At 42.2% G+C, this 23007-nt stretch overlaps 1 protein-coding gene across 1 annotated transcript in view; it reads right to left on the reverse strand.

The window, feature by feature from the left end:
- Window positions 1-13184: 13184 nt before the first annotated feature.
- Window positions 13185-23007, reverse strand: part of LOC149170098 (uncharacterized) — a 28789-nt gene continuing 18966 nt past the window's right edge. Inside the window, exon 3 of the mRNA XM_089427249.1 lies at window positions 13185-13450. The gene's annotated coding sequence lies outside the window, so the exon portion shown is untranslated. The remainder of the gene's footprint in view (window positions 13451-23007) is intronic.

The following is a 23007-nucleotide window of genomic DNA, read 5'->3' on the forward strand; positions in this document are numbered from 1 at the left end:
TGTTCTTGTTTCTTTTAGTTGTTGATCTGTAATATGTTGAGCATGCACTGGTGTTTATTTTTAGTATTTACTTTGTAAATAACTTGTTAAAGAAAAATAACAAGTAGGTAGGAATAAATTAGAAAAAGTGCATGAAGGGTTTCTAAGCTAAGTAAACTTGGAAACTTCAACACTAGTCCCAGAGTGGTGCCACCATGCTAACGTTGTGCTACTCTGACTATGTCATACTCCCCATCGTGCACAGACAATATCCTCCTCTCCTGGAACTCGATGGTGGAATACTGAAAGAGGCGAGACACATCCTGCCTGGGCATCTCCATGGTGCCAAGGCCTACCCATCCAAATCTAACTCTGAACCTGTGCAACAACAGAGAATGTCTGCTTCCCCATATAATGAAACCCTCTGTGAACCCCCATGTGTCATCCCAAGAGCGAACTATATCACTCTCTGCCACGACTCCACTCATCACGAGCGATCTATCGATCAACTGAATCCCTGCATCCCATAGCCAGACTTGCTGTGGCATAGCCCTGACAACAGATGGAATCCCTCTGGCCCATCTCTAGTTCCTACATGCCACCCATATATAGGCTCCATACATCATGAACTAATCTGAGGCATGTTAAACTATCTTGTGCCTGCCACTGTAGCACTGACAACCACTGGAAACCACGTGTGCCAAATCTCTACCCCCTGAATGCGACCAATAGATGGGTATCTGATACGTGCAATCGACTTAGTGTATACGGATCCATCATGATCCTGCCAACCATCGCCACTGGTTCAGCTACCTGCCCCCTGGAGAATGTGCCGATACAATGTCGGGAACCCAGATACATACTGGACAACTATCTCAGCCATACACGGTATCCTTTGCTCATGCATGGTCCAGACATGCCCTGTGGAAAGAGTGACACATGTCTCCCTATGACCAGCTCCCCAGGCATAGGATCAGTGATGAATGTTATGTCATCCCTATTGGTGATCACCTCATCCCTTGACCTGTGGTTGTCAACTCGCGCACCGACTAGATGCCCTCACTGAGAAGTCTCCCATCTATCACACCAAGTGTCATCCAAATATCTTGGGTGAGCTCCCCATCCCTTGTTGTTCGTGCCCAAAGTGTCAAAGGACAACAACCAGATTGCCCATTCCTGTAAGTGATGTCCCCGTGGATACCATCAAGTATTGCTCATCTGTGTCCCCCTCGATCCTGGGTGAACTACACCCAAAGGTATGCTCGGTATCTCCGTCCATGGGTGTCCCTGAAGGCAACACTCCAAGACCTCGTTGTGCAGCACCATACGCCTCTGCATACCACCGATCATCCCAGTACTCCTGGACATGCCACTGTACACCGCGACCTACCCCTGTACACTGTTGGATACCCTCGGCTACAACTATGCCATCCTGTACCATCCTGCTTCCCGCCTGTGTCCAACACACTACAACACACCACCATGCATCTCCATGCCCACCTGTAGACCACTGCTCAACTCTAGATGCTCCCACACATCCCTAGATGTGATGGCCTAGAGCTATGTCTCTACGTGTCAGGCCACACCCGATCAGTGTCATCACCTCCACCATCGCATCACTATCCCCGCCGATGAATGGATCTTCCTTCCAAATCCTCCCTGAGGGATTCGAGAAGTGACTCTCCCTATGTGTCAGCAGTGATGCCACTACTGCTCCACTCCTCTGCATCTTTTGTGCCCCACACAAAAGTGAAGAGTCCCTAGCTCGACACCGTCTCATGGTCTGCCAATGTGACGTCCTCTGACAAACTCCTGCCAGAGTATGCTAATCACCCAGTGATCCCGTGTATAAATGTTGTACCAAGAAAACCAAAAGAGTTTGTCCATAAACTGGTCGGCCATTGGTGCTGACTGAGACTCCCCTAGAGAATGTGCACGCTCAACTGCTAGGTTAGTTGTACCATCCAGGTTGTAGTCAACTGGCATACCTGGGAAATGATAGGTAGTCCCACTAGGAACCCAATGCCAGTTTGCGCTGCCGATATCCCCAGTGCCTAGAAGCTCCTGCTGAGCTACACCCAGGTCCACCACCATCTCCATAGCCCACTCCACAGGGTACCAACTCAGAATCTCTCGCCATCCAACCCTAAGAGAGGGATCAAATGCATGAACTCCTGCACATAAAACAACCCTAACATGTGGGTGTTACACCCTATGCAACTCAGGTCGTTTCATCTCGCTATCTTGGTCAATACATGAAATCTGACTAGGTGGCTCTGTCTTTCTCTGTCCAATGACCAAAGTAACCTAACAGTGTTGCCAACCCTGTCTATGTATGCCCGAAGAGGGCTGCTCTCTCGCCCCAATGTGCACTCTAGCTGCACCAGTAGGGAATCCAACTGCTCCCCAACGTGAGTCAATTTGGTCGTGGACTCCGCACAAACCGCTCTCATGCCCTCTAGCTCGTTCTGCTGTAGAATAGCCTCACGCACTAATGCAACCTTCCTTTTAATGCTATAAGGTCGGCCTGAAACTAGTGGAACTGTCGTGGGCATCTATCGCCTATAAACTCGGTCATAGCACCAGGTACCTCAACAATTGTTGGCCTCTCGTCCATGGGCGGCTCCTCCTCAACATATCGCTCATGTGTGTAGGGCTCTATCTTCTCCACCAAGGTTTCAACTGGGGCTATCAAATAGGTCTCTAATAAAGGTGACTCCTGTGCCATAGTGGGTATATCGATGCTCTCCTCACCATCCTGTGGGCTCTCAGCATCATGCTCAACCTCCTCCTCAGGCTCCTGATATCTAAAGTCAAGTCTCCACCAGCAAAAGCGCCCCCTGGCCTCACCCTCTAACTGTATTTTGTTGAAGTTTCTAAGTTTACTTAGTTAGAAACCCTCCATGCACTTTATCTGATTTATTCCTACCTACTTGTTATTTTACTTAACAAGTTATTTACAGTGTAAATAATGAGAATAAATGCTAGTGCATGCTCAACATATTACAGATCAGCAACTAAAATAAACAGAAACAAACATGCCATATGACACCATTATTTTTGGAATAATGTCCCCGAAAAACCCAATGTGGGAAAACCGGTGCAACTATTTGAGGGTTTTCTTATTAAGCAATATTAGAGTACAATTTGCATGCCGAAACTGGCCTACCCAATAGAGAATTTCCTTGGCAGTAATACCTCTCAGTTTCTGACAAATCTCCTGGCTGAAACCTCGGATAAACCTTCCAGCAAGTACTCAGCACAAATCTGCTCCAGAAACCCCAGCTCAGCCTCTTTCTGGACTGCGTCAGCCCCTCTCTATCCCACGCTGGCCCTGCATCACCCCGGATGGGTCTGCGTCATCCTTAGGAGGCCCAGTGTCAGCCCTTTGGCCCTCTACGTTAACAACGCTGGCCTCTCTGAGGCTCTGCGCAACTCCGAGTTGCCTTTGTGTGGCCCTGGCTGGCTCTGCGTCACTCTCCTCGGCTACTACGCTGCTCTCCCAGCACGATCTCTGCCTGTTTGTCTCTCTGTACTCAAATGCCCCTTAGCTGCATCTTCTGATCACTAATTCTATCTTTCTTAGCAAACCCCGCTCTAGAGAATAGAATGACTGATCACTCTGGTGTATTTCTCCAAGTGACACTCAAGTCTCCTCTTATACTTTTCCTCTTGACATATCAACGACCAATATTAAGTCCCTAATCAATGGCTAAGATTAGATTTGGCTTGATCCATGTCTTTTGGACCATTCTAACAAATTTATATTAATACACATTAATATTTTATTTTCCCTAAGTTTAGACTTAGGGTCTCCATTAAAAATATTAATTATTTTAATATCTCTTGATCTGTTTAGAATCTGCCTAGACCCTTTCTGGGTATTGAAGATCTCATGTGCCCCAACCTCTCCACCAAATTTCATGGCTAGAGCACATTCGATGCTACCCCAAATCAACACTCCCTCTTAGCGAGGACTATGCTCTAGCAATACTCCTCACTGAGTATTACTTTGATCATTCGGCATCGATACCTGTGTTGATGCTAGGTGTTCCTGCCCAACATCCTTTGCACTATTGTATCATGTACTGCTACCCATGGTTCTGCCACTGCCACTATACGACAACTCCCTCTGCATCCGCGCTACTGCTGGTCCTTTCTCCCAACACTGCATCTACATTGCACCTCCTCTCATCATGTTGCATCGTGTTGCCCACTGTTGCACTGCAACTCAGTTTACTGAGAAGTAATTGATCTCTCAATCTAACTTCCCTGTTGGGCTAGAGACACCCACTAATGCTGAAGCTCCCTCTGCCGTTGAGAAGTGCTCTTTCTCTGACCTCTGCGCTGCTGCAACAACTCCCTTGCATCTCACACCATTGCACACCTCTATGTGCCATCCTGCACTGGTGCAACACTCTTGTGCTTCTCGCACTGCTGCAACTTGCTAGCCTCGTGCTGTCTCGAGACTTCTGCACTGTAGCTCTCTCTGCCGCTCCATCCGCATCTGTCTCTACCCACATCAGCGAGTCCTGCTACTCCTCGTCGGGGCTCCCGTAGCAAGGTCTAATCCAAGAGGCTGGGTACCTCGAGGATCCTGCCCCTCATCGCATGTAGTCCACCTGACTATAGCTCGATGTCTCCCCACTTCTTCTCAAGTGGTGCGTGTGCACTCATGGCACAATCATCGTCTGTCAAAACTTCCTTCTCTGCCTGTGCTGGCACTGCCTTAGTCTCAGAAGACTCTCCCTTACTCTTCTTCCTCGGACACTGGGTCGCATAACGACCCAGCTACCCACAATGGAAGCACTTGATCTTTGAGAGATCTTTCTTCTTTCACTTTTCCTGCTTTCTCTCAGATGCTAGGGCCACGTCTTCTTCCTCCAGCTTGACTTTGATCCCCTTGCTGCTGCTACCCGTTTTCGATTGTCGTCTGATCTCTTCTTGGCGAAGAGCTGTCCACATCTCATCCCAAGGTGGGAGAGTCCCTCTGCCCAGTATACTCTAGACAAATACCTCCCAGTCTTCTGAGACAGCATTCAAGGTTGTCCTCACCATCAGCTCTTGATCCGGTGTCGCCTCTATAGCAGTCAACTAATCTCGGATCTCATTCAGTCCTCCGCAAAAGGTGTCAATCAGTGGTCCCTTCTTCATCTGATACGACCTCAACTGATTCTCAAGCAGTATTCTTCTCTGCACAGAAGTATGCTGGTACAACTTCTTGAGAGCCTCCCACATCTCAAATGTCGTTTCCTTCTCGGCTATGTGGGGTACTACATGATCCTTGACCCCGTCAACGATGATGCTCTTGGCCCTCGCCATTGCCTCCTCATACTTGTCATTATCATTGGGATCGACTAGGATAGCTATTACCTTCAAGGCAAAGTTCTTGACACAATTCATGTCAAGTACAGATAAGATTCTGGCTGTCCAGACTGCGAAGTTCGACGCTCCGTTCAGTCTATCATGGTCTCTTACTCCGTGTAGTGCCATGATGCTCCTCTACTTCCCTCCTAGAAGTTCTCTATTCAACTCCTCTGAGTCTTTACTTCCCGTCTAGAAGTTTTCTTATGGACTCCCTCTGAGTCTTGATTTCCCTCCTGGAAATCCTTTTGCTGTTGTCGAGATGCCCCCTACTCTGATCGTCTTGTGCAACCGCACCACTGATCCAGGTTCCTTGGCTAGAAACCCTCAGTAGCAACTCCTCTGGCCCTGCTCTATCAGGTACTGTTCTAACTATAGTACCTCACCAACTCCACTCTGCAATGTCTCTGCAGCCTTCTAGACTCCAGCAACTGCCTCTCTGTGAACTGCGTCAACCCCTCTTTGCCTCACGCTGGCTCTGCGTCACCCCAGATGGGTCTGCGTCAACAACGCTAGCCTTTTTGAAGCTCTACGCAGCTCCCGACTTCTTCTACATGGCTCTAGCTGGCTATGCGTCACACTTCTTGGCTTCTGCTCTACTAGAAACAGCTTCTATCACCTCGGGAAAATCTCACGTCAAATCTCCACTGCTAAGCACCACCAATGAACTCGGCCTCCTCTCCACTACGTCCCACAGTAATACGCACAACCTAGAAGGGAATGCCACTGTTGGGAATCACAATGTGATCCTCCTCCTGAAGAAATGAAGAAAACCTTCCTAGGGTGGCACTCGAAGTCCCCCGAAGAAAGGGTGAGCTCTTCGCCTGAAGAACTCGTGCTAAACAACCAGTGACTCAGTTAAGCAGCTCGAGCAACCAAAGAGAAATCAATATACTCCAATAATATGAATTAAATGAGGAGAGCTACTTTTCCCTCCAATTTTACCTCCATCGTGGGCCCTCACTTAACCACCTACATGCAAAACTTAACAACCTTCAAGCGAACCGGAATAGGGAGTGTGTATTTCCCTAGTGTGGGTGGCCCCCATGTGTAATTTAACCACAACAAAATAACTTCTCCTAAGTCTAATCTCCTAATAAAAATCGAAAAAGGCCCCACTATCTCCGAAATTGGCCCCAAAATGCAATAATTAGTCTTGTTCCAAATTAATTTAGGAAGGGACATTACAACAGGGGACTATACCTATCTCCAGATGCTAAAAAGTTACAAAAACTGTCATTTGTTTCGTTAGACAGAGAGGCCCAACAATGGCTTCTACCAAATGATTAAAGCTCACATGCTGAGGTTCCTCTGACCACATTCTCTATATCCTCCATGACGAGCACTGAAAACATATACACAGCACCAGAGATTGTTTCTCCTTTGGAATCCTATTCAATGGACTTAACAAACGCTGGTGGATAGTGACAAATCTAAAAATCAATTTTGGTATCAGAGAAAATTAGGGTATCAGAGAACCCTCAGAGTCGAGAAATTAGTCTGCCCTTTTTTTTTGTGCCCTATTTTTTGTCATGAACCAAAACAAAAAAAAAGCTGAATAAAAGAAAAGGACTAGATAAAGGAAGAGGTACAAGCAATAAGGAAAGTAATAAGATAATTATATTTATGTCCAACTAATGACCACAAAGTAGGTCAAAGGCACTGTTGAGTACAATGATATCCATACAAAGCGGGAGAACCAAACAGTCTCCTAAAAAAAGATACAATGCATGAAGTAAATCAACATCTGGCCCTAGCGGAGAAGATCTAGGAGCTAATAAGTTTGAGGATCGAGCCCATCTCTCCTATCATCTGAGGCTGAATGAAGAGCACTGAAGAAACTCAACAAAGTTTGCTGGCCCGATGAAGAACCAATGGAAAGTGTGGACTGTCCACTAAATTGTCGCTTGGGGGTTCACGCACTGCTGAGGTCTGGAGGACCTAGTCTGTCTCCCAAGAACGGATTTGAGACAGATCTGCCACTGAGATCTCGTGTGGCAGGGTGAGGTCCCATAGATGCTCACTGATCTAGAGTCTAGATAAGTACTGGTATCAATCAGTCTCTTGGTGCCCCTGTTTGAAGGTAGTACCCTGAAAAATTTCATGATCCTCTATGTGGGGTCTAGTCTGATGGGAGGCTGAAGAATATGCACTCGAAACTTGAGAGCCTCTTGTATATATAGGGCCAAACATCTCTAATCGGGATACCTAAAAAAGTCGGTGAGGGTTCAAGAATCTCTAAACAAGCAATGAAACCTTCCTCTGATCTCGTAGTAGACAGGGCATCCAAGAATGAAGTGCACCTCGGTCTCCAGTTCCAGTAAATGACATACTTGGCAAATTCTGTTTGGTCTATCCACTTGGTGGTCCGTCTCTGCCCGAAGTCTATGAGAACCTACTCTAAACTGGCCTAGAGGAATGTGAAGAGCATGCATCCAGTGGTGAAATGTATACTGGGGTCGAACAATGATCCCGTCTCCCAACTCCAAGAAGTGCTCAGCGTAGAAGGCCATCTTTGGGCGCAACCCTCTCGGAGGATTGACCCAGGTGACCTGGACAAATTGCATGTAGATGTCCTCCTTGATGATCTTGTTTAGCTCTGGTCTAGTAGGTAAAAGGTGACCATGAGCATCTAAGGAATATCGGAAAGGAGGGAGACGATCCAACTAAATTCCCATTGACTCTAAACTCCTGTAAACCAACATCTGGCTCGGCCTGAGAAAGTAGAATAGGCATATCCAAGCCATAACAAGAAAATTATGTGGATTGGAGAAAGAAGAAAGACATGAAAAAATGAAAAGAACAAGCACAAAGAAGAGTATTTACCTTTTGGTGGAGATAGTTGCAACAGAGAGAGTAGCTACTAACGAAGAATACAATGTTGCTGAGCACATGGGCGCGAAAAACGAAGGGAGAATGGAGATACGTGGATGAACAGGAGATGGAGATTGCTTTTTGTGGCGTATTTTACAGCCCGAGAGTGGTGTTATGCAAAACTGGATTTGGAATCAGCAGTCGGTTATATGATTGTTCAAACTTTTGATTTTGTTGCTAATGTTATGTTGCAGGATTAAACCAATGTTTGATGGTGCAGTTGAGTACGTGCAAAAAAGATTGGAGAAGCTTAATGCTAACGTAAAGGAAGCACATAGTGGTTGCAGATATGTTGAGTTCTGGAGAAGTATTTGTGTTGGCTTGTTGGGGCCTAACCCAAGTTCAGCGTTAGTTAGCCAAACAAATCCCTACACTACTGGCCCTTTCGGCATCAGCCCGCGGAGTGCGAACCGAAGTCTCACCCGAAGCAGTATGGGCAGATGTTGGAACCAAGTTTCCACACCCTGAGATGGTTGTGATGTCGGTTTATTCCTTCTATTCCTCTAAAAGGCATTCTTCATCATACTTCGCCTCAAGAGCTTCATTCCTGTTTGTGACAGCTTCACCAAACTGTCCATCATCCTCTGCATATCCTGCAAACATACACAAACTATGAGAATTAAAATCACAAGGCTTCATTGCCTCATCTGCTTCCCTTGTCATCATATCTTCTAATTGTTTTGAACTATGCCAATAGTCCATGAGATCTTCAGTTGATCTCTCATTATCCTCTTCACCCCAACATTTCATCCTGTTCTGGTCTACAAATGGAAACTTCCATTTCTGCCTCTGCTTCTATGAGGTTTTCCATCAACCACTTTACCTGTCTTTGCTGCAGCCTTCTCTGCAACTTAGGCCACTTCACTAGCTTCCTCTTCAAGACCCAACCTTGTCTTTGGTTCTCCTCTAACAGCATTACTAACGCATCAAATTCTTCTCTTATCTCAGCTATTTCCTTGTCAAGCTCTGCTTGACTCATCCGTTTCCTACGGATTGTTTGAGCACCCTTCTCCTTCATCTTGTAGCCTTCTTCTGAACCTTCCATATGACTTTCCATAGTCATCTTCTCTTCTGTGTGAGCTCCTACACCTGCAACCAATCAACTTCCTTCTAAGTTGATATTCTCACCAAGCTTCTCCTCTGCCTGGTCTCCAAGTCCTCTTTCTTTAGAACTTGCATTGAGCAATCTTGCTCTCTCTCTGGTTGCTACACTCACTACTCTTAAGGACTCCTCTGTCCCTATCTATTCCAAGCCTCAGCTAGAATGAGGTTCTGCTACAATTTCTAAGAACTTCCAAAAGTTCTTCTACAATCTTATTGTTGTAGTGCTATACCCAACATTTCCATTCATTCGACCGCTGCTACTTTCATACCTTTGTAATCATAACCTTCATAAGCAAGACATCCTTGCTCTGATACTAAACATGACGCAACCATATCGCTGCCACACCCTAAACACCTTATCGGGACTATTTCACCTTTAAAGCTCCATGCCCACATATACATATCGGAAGCATAGTTTGGTGCTTTTTCTTTAAAATCGGGACCACTTAGACTTATCGGGGCCATTACACTATCGGAAGTGTTTTATTATCGCTTTAGCCTTAAAAAACCGGGCAACACTTTTCCTCGGATACACTGAATATACGGGAAAACCCCGCACCGAACACAATAGCCAGACTTCAAAACTTATTCACCCGCATCTATTAAATCGTCGGGTTCGCTACTCGCTTCGTTCCTTTTCGTCGCTGCTCCGATCTCCGATCTTCGCAATCTTCGATCGCCGATCGGCCTATCGGCGATATCACTTATCGGTCATCACACATTACATTCCACTATCTGCCAGCCTTTAGCTTCCCCGACATCCGATCGCCGTATAAAATCAGAGCCGTCGATCCTAGCTCCAATCCGACAATCCTCGTTCAGTCGCAGAATCGCAATCGCTCAGGACTTGAGGCCGGTTCCGATATCAACTAAATGTTTATGCCGATGCGATATATCGGTGATCGCATATCGGCATTCTTTGAACCCTAAGGTCCGTCCCTTTGTAACACAGACTTGCTGATGTGATACTTAATAGTTCCGCTCTCCGCTTTGATCTGGTCCGTTGATCTATGAGATCTAATGGCCATTGAGCATTACTCCGTCGATTCTCCCTTTGACTTGGATTCATTCGCATTTGATGATTTCTGCGTTAAAACACATTCTTCTGCTATACTTTGGTTTTAAACACGACATCCATATATAACCATTAATCCGGTTATCAATGGATCACCATCGATCCTTAAGTGATCGATGGTTAATCACCATGCCTACAAACGGGGTTTAAACGATCAAGCATATATATATACTTAGCACAACTTGGAAACATAAATACACAGTTCCTCACTCAAAATCAATTCTCTATATAAAAACATATAAACACATAATTACATCTTGAGGCTCTTTGTCCCTCTATGGCCTAATTCTCTAATTAGAGCCCTTGTATCCTCTAATCTACCCGAATGCTTACAATTCCATCATGAATCCTCTCGCTTTCTCTTTCAAAAAAGAAAGGGAAATACATATATGTCCTATCTAACAATCTCTTTCCACATATGAAGGAATTCACTATATTTTTAGAAATCAAATCCTACCCTAACTAATCAATATAACTACTTGGCTTGATCTCCACGCAGGGAGGATCACTTGCCACTTATTCTCTAATTTCCTTAGTATTTGCAACAATATAACTACTTACATACTTTGAAATTAATAAAAATTAAATAACCAATTCTTCCTCCAAACTCTCATTAGCCACAACATGTGACCACACCATCACATTGCTGGCTAGGCCTAGATGCTCCTGCATCACCCCCTCTTCAACTTTGTCAGTTGAGCCTTGACATTAGCCAACATCCCTTCACACCAGTTAAACAAGGTGGGCTCTAGGCATCTAATACACAGCTCTAAGTGTGGTATTGTCACTATGTGGGGTGATTGGGTCCCTGCTACTCGAGTCACAGTGTACGCTAGTGTGCATAGTGTCAGGTCTCTTATATCTTCTATGAAAATTTTACCCTTGGCCCCTCCACCACCTGGCCTACTACAGTGGGCAGCCCCGCTAATACTTCGAACTTTGGACAACACTACTAGAGCCCCCCGCCTTGATAAACTGGTAAGGAAATATATGTCTAGAACTTCTATGGTAAAAGTCTTTGGACCCACTATAAACTGCTAAGTGGCTACATCCCACCAACGTATGATGTATGCAAGTAAGAAGGTTTGGTTGGTCATACTTGGGACCCTGAAAAACTTGAGCAACCCACAGTCTCTTAAGGCATTGATTGTTGGCCCATGACCCATGGCTTCAATCTCATTTTGAGTATGTTGTCTTTCTCTCCACTCTAACATGGTTGCTCCTACATACAACCACGATTTATCAGTCACGCCCATTATGGAAAAACACAATAAAACACAGAGAAGTCAAATTGGGGGAAATTATTTTAAAAAATTGCCTATTTTTACCCTAGATGTTGTCTTGCAAGGGGGAGATTTCATCCCCAGATGAGAGCATCCGGGATCTCCGGGATGAAAAATCCCCCCTTACATTAATGCTTCCGGGAGATTTTCCCCAATTAAACTCAAACAAAACAACAAACTCGACCATGGCTGCGTAAACCAGTGCGTAATGTACAGAGAAAGAGACAAATTTTACTTACTTGGTTGAAGATGACTCCTCTTGTTCGTCCTTGCCCTTGCTCTCAAACCCTTGGAAGCTCTCTCCTTTCTTCACAAGTTCACAATGATCCACTAAGGAGGTATGAGTTTCTTTTATAAATCATTTTGGCATCTTTTGGCATGTTCCTTTTTTTATTTTTTGGGCCTTGGAGGGTTTTTAGACTTTATAATACTTTTTCCTAGTGTATTTTTTGCATGAGGTCTGGGGAGTCAACTTTTGAGTCTATTTTTGGAAGGTTCCACTTACAATAACATCCAGATTTAACGTCCAATATGGAGATTGAACGTACCCTACGCTGTTGTGCCAGTGTCTTGTGCCAGTGTCTGGGGGCCAAACTGGAGAAAAATGAGTCCCGCATCTAGAAAAAGGTCAATCAGGCTCAAAGAATAAGGGTCAACTGTGAGATATAAGTTCAATCTCCATATTGGACATTAAATCCCAGGCTGCTGTGCCAACATCTGGGGAACAAACTGGAGAAAAATGAGTCCCAGGTCTGGAAAAAGGTCAATCAAGCTCAAGGAATGAGGGTCACTGATCCAAAGGGGTAAAATAGGCTGATAACACACAGTAAACATCACCATATGCAGAAGCGACATAGAAAACATGGATTTGCTTGCCATCTATTCTATGAATTGTTACATCATGCCTGAAAACAAAGCCTGAGCAATGTCTGGGTCAAACTATAGGATCCCACCAATAGGGTGGATAGTCTTCCTTTGGAACTCTAACAATTCATGGAATGGATAACAAGCAATTAGTGCAAACAATATGTCTGAAGATAATACCTGAGCAACTCATGGCTCAAACTGTGAGACCTCACGACCCCACCAGTAGGATGGATAGTCGTGCTCCAATGGCATATTTTACACCAAGGATTCTTTATGACAAGTGGAACACTGAATTGGATTGGATTAACAGTGTAGATGAGTTCAGCATTTAGCTTGAGAAATCTGGAGATGCTAAAAAGTGAAACACACATGCACTAGCTTTCATCGGTGAAATTAATAAAAAAAACATATATTAAATTTAAAGCAATGGATCTTACATAGGTTATAACATTTACTTATCTGATCTGAATGAAAAATTATTCCCATATAGAATTCTATTCCTGGAAGAACTTGATGCGCCATTTCAAATAAACTAAAGACCCAGTTAGATTGAACATTTCATTCGTTTCAATTACCATAAGAGAATGCTAATTGCAAATACTTGCAAGATTAAGATAGAGAATGGACTTCCTGTCTAGTGCTGTGCTGAAGTTTCAAACAGGGCAGATTTCTCTAATAACGAACTCACTTGAGATATGGAAATATACATCAATACACTTTACAGTGTATCATTTCCCTTACGCTAAATCTGTGCTATTATTTGATGCAGACACCTCTTGTCTTCCCAATACTAATATTCTGTTCCTCACGTCTGCACAACACTCTGCTTCAAATAGCGGAGAAATATATTGTGTGACACAGCATTATCATGAAGGGATCAAGGGAAGATTTCCAATCTCAAAACCTGTAAGGGAAGCAAGTAGAAGACAATTAGTGAGGAATGCAGGGATGCTCTTTTTCTAGCAAGCACTTGCAATATCTATGAACACAAATTATGGAAATATTCAGGTTAGGGATGAACAATCCAAAGGGGACAACACCAATCTTCAGATGTTGAAAAGTTACAAAAACTATCACTGTTCCATTGGCCCAACCCTCTAACCCTTCCCTACACTACTAAACTGGCAGAGAGGCCCAACATTGGCTTCTATCCAATGCATGTTAAGCTCCTCTGACCACATTCTATATATCCCCGATGACAAATATAAGCACTGAATATATGTACACAGCAGATGCTCTTTTCCGGCAAACTCTATTAATGTCTATTAACGCAAATTATTGAAATACTCATGTTAGGGATGAACAATCCACAGGGCACAACACAAATATTAAGATGCTGAAAAGCTTCAAAAAAGGGGCATTGTTCCGTTACCTCTAACCTCTCCCCATGCTGCTAAATTAGTAGAGATGCCCAACAATGGCTTCTACCTAATGATTAAAGCTCACATGCATACTGAGGCTCCTCTGACCACATTCTATATATCCCCCATGACAACCAGAGATTGTTTCTCCTTTGGACTCCTGTTTAATGGACTGAACAAATGCTGGTGGATCGTGACAGATCTCAAAAATAATTTTGCTATCAGAGCCGTAGGAGTCAAAGAGAGTGCCCTATTTTGTTTTCTTGTGCAGGTTAGAGATGGCGAAGAAAGACAAGGGTTTAAACCAAAACAAAAAATGGTGGATAAAAGAAAAAGACCAGATGAAGGAAGAGGTACACGCGATAAGGAAAGTAATCAAAGAACATGAACTGCAGACAATGGCAAAGATCCGGGCCATATGGGCATTGCAGAAAGAAGAAAGACGAAAAAAGGAAAAGAATGAGCAGAGAGAAGAGTATTTACCTTCCTGTGGAGATAACTGCAGCTGAGAGAGTAGCGGCTAACGAAAAATACAATACTGTTGAGCACATGGGAGCGAAAAACGAGAAGGGGGAATGAAGATAAGTGTGATGAAGAGGAGATGGAGATTGCTTATTTCCGTGGCCTATTTTACTGCCCGAGTGGTGTTATGCATCAACTGGATTTGGAATCAGCAGCTAGCAATATGACTGTTCAAACTTTTGATTTTGTTTCTAATGTTATGGTGCGGGATTAAGCCAATGTTTGTTGGTGCAGTTGAGTATGTGCACGAAAGATTGGAGAAGGAAGCATGGTGGTTATAGATATGTTGAGTTCTGTAGCAGTATTTGGTCGAGAAAGAAAATAATGACAGGTGTATTCAGCCGCTATGAACCGGGGGATCATATTTGTGTGGGGGGGGAGTATGATGCGAAACACCCGTATCTTCCAGAGACCGCTCAGAGGAGCTTTGCATGCCAGATTCTATGTAATTGGAAGCAACTTCCATGAATGGATGATTTTTCTTTGGTTGAATGCCTTTTGTTTGCACTGCAATCAGAGCTGTGATTAGCCCCCCTATTGCCCGTGTCACTAATCTCTGTATCCTAATAAAACATTTAAAACAATTGAAATTGCATATTTGCAAGCATCTACAGACCGAATTAAGTCCCAAAGAGGAGTCCCAAGGATAATTTTTGATGTCCAAAGGACCTGGGATCCTGGTGGTGTTTGTCTATGGTTTCAAATCCCCTGAGCAAACCATTTTTCAGTCTCACTAATATCCTGAGCTTTCTCTAATAGGTTTGGTACGGAAAATATAGGTTCGGAAAACAAGTTTGGTATACAAAAACATGTATGATGTAACTTCTTTTCAAATTTAAACCTCAAGGGTTTGGTGAATTTGAGCCTAAGAACAAACAATAGAACATAAGCAATGCTTGAAATTGTGATTTATTTGGTATTTATGAGTTTAATCATGTGGCCTCTCTAATTGTTGGATGTCATCACTAGTCCCTTTGGCTTATTTGAGTATTTAGTGGACCATGATATAAAATTTAATTTCAAGTATTTTCTTCCATTCAGAAAGTTGACTTGTTTCTTGTATTTTGAATAAATTCATATTAACTTCAAATTCATTGAGTTTAGTTTTTTTTGTTTTTTTGTTCTAAATTAAAAATCCGCAGGAGGCATGTAACAATACATCTAGAAGGCCTCAAAAGAGAAAAAAATAATCCAGAGGCAATAAGTTTGGGTCTGATGCTGGCCTTGAAAAGTCCAAAACTACTGATTTTTTCCTGTGCATTTCTACAATTTTGCCTATTCTATGTGTATATATTCTACAAAATCTTCCCAGTAAAAACTAAAAATTTACAAAAGATAAGGAAGGTATTGGGCTAATTTTTTTTCCATTGGCCTTTTCAGTCCGAACTGTTCTGCTCCTCTGGAGTTGTGATTGAGATATAGGTGCTACTGATTCTCTTTATTAACTGAACTAGCTGTTGCAGAGGAGTCTAGGTATTTCTTTTCCTGTTGTGCCCTCTCTAATAGTTAGATGTAATCACTAGTCCCTTTGGCTTATTTGAGTATTTAGTGGATATAATGTGAAGTTTAATTTCAATTCTTTTCTTCAAAGTCGTTTTGAATGGCTTGACTTATTTCCTGTACTTGAGTAGATTCATATTACTTTCAAATTTATTAAGCATTTTTTATCTTTTAGTTAATTTTTTTATCTTAACCAGAACTAAAAAAAAAAATAGTATTACAAATCTGCATGGGACATACAACAGTACAAAATACTGAATTTTTTTCCTGTGGATGGATTTTTACAATTTCCCCTATATATATTCTACAAAATCTTCCTAGTAAAAACCAAAATTTACAAAAGATGAGGCATCGGGGCTATTTTTTTTCCTCTCATACATTGGCCTTTTGACTCTTGAGTATTATCTAAACTGTTCTGCTCTGGAGTTGATTGAGATATAGGTGCTCCTCATTCTCTTTATTAACTAACTAAACTAGTAGTTGCATCCTCATTCTCTTTATTAGCTGAACTAAACTAGCAGTTGCAGGGGAGGCTAGGTCATTTTCCTACTATGGCCTCTTTGATTGTTAGATGTAATCACTAGTCCCTTTGGCTTATTTGTGTATTTAGTGGACATTAATATAAAGTTTATTTCAATTCTTTTGTTCCAGTCATTTTGAATGGTTTGACTGGTCTCCTGTATTTGAGTAAATCCATATTAATTTCAAATTTATTGAATATTTTTCTCTTTTAGTTTTTTTTTTTTTCTTAACCATAACTAAATTAAATCTGCATGAGGCCTCAAAAAGCCATGGAGACAATAAGTTGAGAGTCCAAAACACTGATTCTTTCCTATGCATTTCTACAATTTCGCATATTCTATATGTATATCATATTCTGCAAAATCTTCCCAGCAAAAACCAATATTTATTACAAAACATGAGGTACCAGGCTATTTTTTCCCCTCTGATGTATTGGCCTTTTGAGTATTATCTAAGCACTTATGCTCCTGTGGAGGCTGATTGAGATCTGGAGCTCCTGATCCTCTTAACTGAACTAGCTGTTTCAGGGGAGTCCAGATCTTGTTTTTCCTGTTGCTGTGGAGCTATTTTTTCCATTTTGGTTCTTAGATAACCCAATTCATCTTCAATTTTTTCCTCTGTTACACTGGAACTGCTCCTGAGAGGTGGAAAACCCGTTCCAATGGTTCCCACGCTCCCGGGAGCTTTGGAACGGTATGGAAATGTTACCTTTTCAGTGGGAGCTGCAATTGTATCTGGGGAAACTTCCGGGAGCTTTGAAGACTGTTTTTTTTTGAGTTCTAGTGTTCCCTGGGGTTGGGGAATACAAAGCCTGTAGAGAAATATGTTGAACTATAGAGAAATATGTTGAACTGCCCACAAAACACGAGCCTATGTTGAAACCTTCACAGGAAGAAAGGCCAAAGACATCCTTAACATTGATATCCTTAATTGAGAAACTGGAGCAATCTCTTGATGGGTTAAGGAAGCGTGTGGCACCTCAACGTAGGGACGATATCTTGGATGTCATACAGATGAGTATTTCTTTTGCTGTTTATGTATATATATTGCAAGAGATTGTGTGTGCCTATTGTATGTGGCAATCAATGCTTAAACATTAGAGTTGCTTTGTTTTTCTCTTAAGAATAACTCGAGAAAAATATGTATTTTTAAGCCAGATTGTTTCAGAAACTGGGCATGTGTCAGAGAACTCGAAGAGAGAAACACCTAGAAATATATTTATATATAAGAGAGATTATATATAAGAGAAATAGTGGAGCGAGGCATACAGTTTTCTCAATTAATTCTGCCAGGTTATTCGAGGCAATCCCCAGATTCTAAGAATATTTTCTCTCCTTTTCTCTAGGGTAATGACTTACCCGCTCCGTCGGGATCTGCCACCCCTATCCCTCGATGTAAAGTGAAAACTGGTCTATTTTTATCCAATATATATATCTATATGAACATGATGCCAAACAGAATTTCTTCATATTTTCTTTTATCCCATGTATAAAATTTGTAAATAATTAGTATTGTTTAACTCATTATATTTATTAATTGGTATATTTTTAAGATTATATTGAATTGACGAAGGTTAATGTATTTACTTTATATATAAATATTTAAAAATAAATGTTATTTGATCCACATTATATTTTATGAATATATTTTGAGAGTTTTAGAACCTTACTTTATTAAGCTTACATATGCTGATGTTACTGTCATAGATTTATTTTTGTAATGATATTTTTATATATAAATATTTAAAAGTAAATATTATTTAATCCACATTAGGAATATATTATTAGAATTTTATAACATATTTAATTACATTGTCATATGTTGATGTTACTGTATTTATTATACTTGTTTATGGAAGGTTATATTGTAACCATTTTATAATCAAAATGCTTTGACTTTTAATTAGTTCTGAAAATTTTAAAAAGATTTTATAAAGTCTATTAAAGTTTTGAAAAAAATAACTATTAAACTGAATATTTTGAAAATAAAAAATAATTTTTGAAATTTGAATTTCTATTTTCTTATTGGCTCATATAGATGAAATGTTATGGGATTATAAATAGAATTTGTTAGAAATAAAAATTATTTTAAAAATAAAAAATAAAAAAATTTATATATACAAAAAATCAAATCTCAATATTTTTCAAAATTTCATTATTGATAAAAATAAAAAAAACAAAAAATCATATGCCACCAAGTATCATAATAGTACACATCAAATCTCAATATTTATGAAAAATAGTACACACCTCAAATCTTAATATTTACTAAAAATTTATTATTTATGAAAAATTCATTTCCAAGTAAGTGTGTCAAACTCATGTTTGACTTTTAATTAATGTGTAACTTTTGAAAATAATTTACAATGTTTGCTCAAGTTTTTGAAAAAAATTAACAATCACATTTTATTTTAAATGTGAAATTATTTTTTATATAAATTCACTTTTATATATAATATTAACATATATAATCAACCTTAGCATTTCTTAACATTGAATGAGCACCTAAAGGAAAGGAGGATGCAAAAGAAAAAGCTAGGTCAGAGCTCTGCAGCGATGGCGCCTCTCTGCTTGGTGTGTTGACCCAATGTTAGCTAGTTCTAGGTCCCCGCTGCAGGGCTTCGGCCCCTCTGCTTGGGTCGGGCCCCTCTTGCTTGGATTGGGCCCTTCTTGCCATTGCAGGTTGACCTCGGTGAGTCGGGGCTACTGGAGTCAAGATTCGTCCGCCTCTAGCCTTCTATTTTTTTCTGGGGCTCTTCTCTATTTGGTGCATTGGTTGCATGGGTCAGCATGGCGTTGGCCTCTTCTTCTGGTCTAGCTACTGGGTGTTCCTTGTCTGTAGCTGCAGGTCGTTTGCGGTTCTTTAGTCGTTCCCCCTGCTGGTGGTGGGGTTGGAAGTGTAATGTCTGCACCAGCCCAAGATGCACCGCTCTTGGCCGAGATTGTTGCCTTCAACTCTTTGGTGGCCTCCAAGTTTGTGAAGAAAGTTGAGGAGGTCCCCAAGATTGAAATAAGTGTCCCGCAAGCCCACTCTCGAGCCTTGCAACTTGCGGATAGAGGTCTTATTAGCCATTTCATGGGCCTTTGCCCTTCCCCTAGGACGGTCAAGGCCTGGGTTGCGAAGAACTGGACCCCTCTCATTAAAGGGGCAATCATCTCCTCGTTATGTGGCAAAGGTTTCTATACCTTTTATTTTGAGAATCGTTGACTTAATTTTTAGGAGTGGTCCTTATTTTATGGGGACCCAAGGGCTCTACTTGGACCGTTGGAGTCCCAGTTTCAACCCGGATTGTGATGTCCCTTCATCGGTCCCAGTATGGGTGAAGTTGCCTTACCTTCCCCTTCATTGTTGGAATGATGCGACCTTCAGGCTCATAGGAAACTCCCTAGGGCGATATATTGACTGCTCTGAACCAAACAATTGTCTCTTCTCCTGTGCAAGGATTTGTGTTGAAGTCGATCTAGAGAAGGGCCTCCTAGCGGCTATCAATCTCTACATGGATAGTTGGATGCACGTTCAGGAGGTAGACTATGACCAACTGCCCTTTAAGCGAAAGTTGTGCCATGAATATGGGCACTTTGCAAAAGGTTGTCTGAAAGGTGGGGTCCCTATGGAGAATCAACCTCGAGACCCTAAAGAGCAATGGCAACAGGCCAAGAGGTGTAAGTCTTCAAAATTTTTTGCTCAGGCCGGCAACCTTGGTGCGTTCCAGTCTCAAAGGAAGTGGAGTCTACACCCCCTCGAGGCATGCCTGCAGGGGACGGACTTGGGTCAGGGTCGCAAAACCGTTTTGGGATCCTAGATTCAGAAGTTGATGTTGAAGATTCAGTACTACCCTTCCCCCCTCCTCACCTCAAGAGGACCCGACCCCTAGTCCTATTCCCCCTGGGCCTCCCCCAGATAGTCATAAGGAGGTAAGTTCTAGCCCGGACACTAACAACAGTTCTGATGAATCATCAAAGGAAGATGAAGATGCGGAAGGGTTCCTTACATCTACGGAAGGCCTGGGACCTTTAGCACAGATGAGTTTTGTTGATGACAGACCTGGGGGAGCTAGCCTGAAGCAACCCATCAGAAAAGGGAAGAAAACAAGAAGAAAAACAAACAAGGAAGTCAGAAGGGAGAAAACAGAAAAAGACAAAGAGTTGGGAGTCTAACACACTATTCCTCGTCAATTAGCAAGTGCAAGGAACAAAGGAGGAGGAGGAAAAAAAGGAAACAATATGGGCCTTGGAAAGGGAGCGGGGAACTTTAAAAAGTGATTAATGAATATCATATCTTGGAATTGTAGGGGCCTGGGATCTGAAAAAAAGAATTACAGAAGTGAAATCCCTAATCAGTAAAGAAAGACTAGATGTCATCCTCCTACAAGAAACCAAGCTGGATGAGGAGTCTATCAACGCTATTAAAAACAAATTTTGGAACACTGGCAAGTTGGAATCAGTCAGTTCAAGAGGAGCATCAGGAGGCCTCTGTACATTATGGAATCCGTCGAAGCTACAACTGGTAAGTACCTTAAAAACAACTCATTGGATAGCAACTATTTTTAAAATAAAGGAGAACTCGCATCCCTTCACAGTGGTCAATGTATACATGCCCACACATTTTCAGGAAAAACAAGAATGTTGGAGTTCCCTAATGGAGCTAAAAGACACAGAGTTTGGGCATAACTGCATTTTTGGTGGAGATTTCAACACAACAATGGGCAACCATGAAAAAAGAGGGGGCTCTATCATCTGAGATGCCCAGCAAGAATACATGGAGGACCTCATTCTAAACCTGAACCTTTTCGATGTCAAACCTCAAAAAATTTTGTATACTTGGACTAACAAAAGAGGGGGGTAAATCATATAGCAGTCCACCTAGACCGCTTCCTTGTTTTTGACAACCTCCTAACCCTGAATTACAACTTCAAATCCTCCATCTTGCACCGTGGGCCAGTTTGGACCACCACCTGATCAGCCTGTCGATCTCTCAGCCCTTGGATCTGGGCCCTATCCCCTTTTGGTTCTCTCCTCTTTGGCTGGAATCCCCAAATTTCCTGGAAATGGTCTCCCTCTCATGGGTTGCTTGGATTGATGGAAGCCCAATCACCATCTAGGAATCCAAGATTCACATACTGAAAGGCGACATCAAAAAGTGGCTAAAGGATCATCAATCTAAAAGACAGAACAACATCAAAGACATGGAAGGGAAACTTGCTTCAACCCAAGGGAGAATGGAAACAATGCCGATATAGGAATCAAATCTCCGTAAGGGAGTAGAAACTTTTAAGGCTCTCCACACAAACTAAGAAAGGAAGAGGAATACTGGAGACTAAAATCCAAAAATAACTGGCTAAGGGATAGGAACACTAAATTCTTCCACAAACAAGCCAAGTTCAAGGAATCAAAAAATAATATAACTTAGATAACTCAGGGGGGGGAGACCATCAAAAGAGCAGTAGTGGAACATTTTGAAAATTTGTATACAAAGGATAATACTTGGGATCTTGCCAACGAAGACTACTTTCTAGATAGCATCCTTCAAATGGTGACAGAAGAGTGGAATCGCTCTCTGACTTCCCCCCCGACGTTGGAGGAAATTCGAAAAGTAATTTACTCCTTTCCCCCATATAAAACGTCAAACCCAGATGGATTCACAGCAAGCTTCTATCATTCCTTCTAGGATGTTATCAAGGGAGACCTTTGCAGACTGGTGGGATACTCCTTCAAAAGATTTGCGATGGGGGGAGGCATAAACTCTTCTTTCCTGGCCTTAATCCCTAAAGAATCGAACCCCTCCTCATTCTCCAAATTCCACCCTATTTCCCTTTGCAATGTCTCCTACAAAATCTTCTCGAAGCTTCTGGCATGTCGCCTTAAGCCTTTATTTCCCTCTCTGATCTCTGAAAACCAGGGGGGATTTGTTCCAGGTAGGCAAATCTTCGATAATATAATCCTGATCCAGGAAGCTCTGGATTCAAGCTGGCGTAGGGGGGATCAAGGTATGATTATAAAGCTGGACATGGAAAATGCCTTTGACCGAGTTAGGCATGGATGAGACCTTCATCAAATCGATAAATCTTTGTATTGCCTCCCCTTGGACATGGTAAATGGAAGAGCAACTGGATTCTTCAAAGCCTCGCGGGGCCTCCAGTAGGGGTGCCCCCCCTCTCCCTTTTTATACATTATCATGGTGGACGCCCTGAGTCAAAAATTGTATTTTGAGAGAGTTTCCCTCAACCTCCCTGGCATCCGTCACAAGGAAGGCATTAGAAGTATAAATCATGGGCAATTTGTGGATGATACTATTATGATGAGAGGAGTCTCGATCACAATCGCTCGTCGTTTTAAGAGTCTTAGATAGTTTTCTTAGTGCTTCCGAGGGAGCCACTAATGATAACAAAAGCCACATCTACAGCTGGAAAATCTCAAGACATAAGGAAAAAAAGATAGAAGAAATCCTAGGGTTCAAAGCAATCCAGGGGTGGACAGATTTCAATTATTTAGGGATCCCAATCTTTCGGGAGTGGGCTACACCACAGGCCTGGCAAAAAGTGCAAGATAAAATAAAA

The sequence above is a fragment of the Pinus tabuliformis genome, chromosome 4_2 (genome assembly GCF_031772625.1).
Source record: "Pinus tabuliformis cultivar Carrire ecotype Pingquan chromosome 4_2, CPIR1, whole genome shotgun sequence".
NCBI classification, from domain to species: Eukaryota; Viridiplantae; Streptophyta; class Pinopsida; order Pinales; family Pinaceae; genus Pinus; species Pinus tabuliformis.